This window comes from Adiantum capillus-veneris, chromosome 28, assembly GCF_014529385.1.
Source record: "Adiantum capillus-veneris isolate H3 chromosome 28, ASM1452938v2, whole genome shotgun sequence".
Classification (NCBI taxonomy): domain Eukaryota; kingdom Viridiplantae; phylum Streptophyta; class Polypodiopsida; order Polypodiales; family Pteridaceae; genus Adiantum; species Adiantum capillus-veneris.
The window spans coordinates 8,105,600-8,108,079 of NC_140958.1; positions in this window are offsets into that span (position 1 = coordinate 8,105,600).

Genomic DNA, 2,480 nt, shown 5'->3' on the forward strand with positions numbered 1-2,480 from the left:
GGACTTGTACATCATGAGTTATGTGCATGCGAAGTGGGTGGCAGTCTCGACTTAGAAAGTGATTGCAGATGCATGTGACAAAGGCAGCTAGGCCAACTTGATGCTCTAAAATTATAAATGATGTGATTTTAAATTTCTAGAGATATCCAAAGTAATGGGCTCTAAGCTGTGCTTTACGACATCGCATTTGGTGGCTGGAGCAGTGCACTATCATTTTGGGAAGTTGGTCTTGAGAAGGGGTCAAGCTGGAAATTTTATATGGGAAGGAGGGAGTTGGAGAAGTGTGGGAGGAATGTTCCATGTGGCAAGAAAATAAACCCACATATGGGAGCTTGGGCCCAAATCAAAGGGTATATAGGGCAAGTTCGGAGCCCATTATGGGGGTATCACTTGAGAGGAGCTTGGGAGGAGCTTGGCTATGGGGGCTTGTGGAAACTTGGGGGAAAAGGGGTCACATTTTTGGCTTCACATTGGCTACGTAGGCTTTTGCTCCACTTTTTGGTCCCCCAAACACTTTCCCCCACCTCTTCCCTTGGCCAAAACATCACTGGCTGCCCATTTTATACCCAAATTGAGCCCAAAAAAGGACCAATAAAATGAAGCTTTGCAAGAGAGCCTTGTCGATTGAGGAGAGAGAAGAAATCCTTGGGGATAAAGATAAGAAAATCCCCCATTATTGTAGCTACAACACCTGCAAACTTTCCAGAGAGCTCATTTTTTAGCAAGAGAGAGTACACCCCCAACTTCGAGCAGCCATAACTCTCTCATCTTTTATCTGTTTTTAGCCTATGGATGATGTAATGTACATCTACTTGAGACAAGCTACGTCATTATGTCCTTGGGTTTCTCTTAATTCCAAGTGTGCTTCATGCTAGAATGGTTCTTCATAAATCTTTACAGAGGTGCTTATCACAGGTGGTTTCAACAGTGCAATAATTATTCCTTCCGATGGTGTGACTCAGGTGTGACTCGTGCAAGGCCATAGAGGCACTCATTTTCCTTATTGTTTGCACACTAACATCATTTTAGTGCCCCCACAGAGGAGCAAGTATTCCTCTGCTCCAAGTTTTGTGAAATATGTCTATTCTGCAGGCAGAGAATGTAAAGGGGATGTGGGTCCTTATGGACAACCGCCTATGTATGTGCAAATTGTGGAAAACACTTGAGGTGGTCCTGTAATTGGATTGCAGCCTTTGGAGGGTCGTGAGGTTTTGTGAAGCCAAGGACTAGGGGCCGGGTTACCCAGTGTGAGGTGGATTAGGTACTGGAGCGATCCATCGACGTCCCCTAAACTTTAGACGTCACATGTAAGTTTTTTGTGGCAATCAAACATGGCAGACGAGTTTCCACAGTTTCGTGGATTTGTTAATGAGAAGGTACGGACTTTTATTGAGAAATTGAAAGTTAATTTCTTATTGAAAAATATACTAGATCAAGCTATATTATTCGGTTGCTACAATACAATTTACAGGATGAGGCAAAAGTTTGGTTACAAAATTATGAAGAGGTGGTACAGGCACAAACTCTAGGGGTGGTTTTGGACTACAATCGTGTGAAGTAAGATTTTTTGGCACAGTAAAGATCCATTGAAGTACCCGATGACTTTTGGCATGAACTTTTCGGGTACACTCAGAAGGCTAATCGAAGTGTAGATGATTTTGTCATGCAGTTTATCCGTTTATGGGATAAATGGGCCTGAGCTTTAGGAAATGAAATCCCTCTAGCCATGTTAAAGAAGGACCGTTTTGTGGAAAACTGAAAGAAAGTTTGAAGTTCAAAGTTGAGCTGAAAAGGCCTGTTACCTTCGAGGAAGCAATCACTATCATCAGGGAGAAAGAATGGAAAGTTGAAAGGCTCAATATGGGGAAGCGGTCCATGTGCAAGATAATGGTGGTGGCCAAAATGAGGGAAATCAGGCAGAAGCTGTAGCCCAACCTACTCAAAGGGTTGCAAACATTGAACAGTTTACAGTGAAATATGCAAGACATGATGACCATGATATGGGAATTACGGCTCAGTGTTCTTGGAGTTGGTCGTGGTCGTGGTCGTGGTTGTGGTAGAGGAATGGCCTAGCCATGTGAAGCTCATCCTAATGCTAATGCAGGTTGTAGACAAGGTGTCTTTGAGCCAAAGGAGGTTCATCCCTATCTGTTATAATTGTGGTGAACTTGTTCATATCAGCACTTATTGTCCAAAGCCAACAAGGATGGGAGGTGATATGTTTCCACTTTCTCAACAGATTCCTAACAGAGCTAATGATTATCTATTGGATATACGGGGAGATCTAGGTACTGAACAGGAAAATTGGGCCTCAACCTCTAGTGGTCATGTGGGTATTGTGAGGGTTGAAAAGAAAGAATGAGAAATGATGCCCGTAGGCAAAATACAAGGGAAGGCTATGCCGATCCAGGTCCCTGTAAGAATAAAGGGAAAGAGAGAGAGGATGAAGATGAAAAACTTAAGAGGAAGAGAAGACCTTG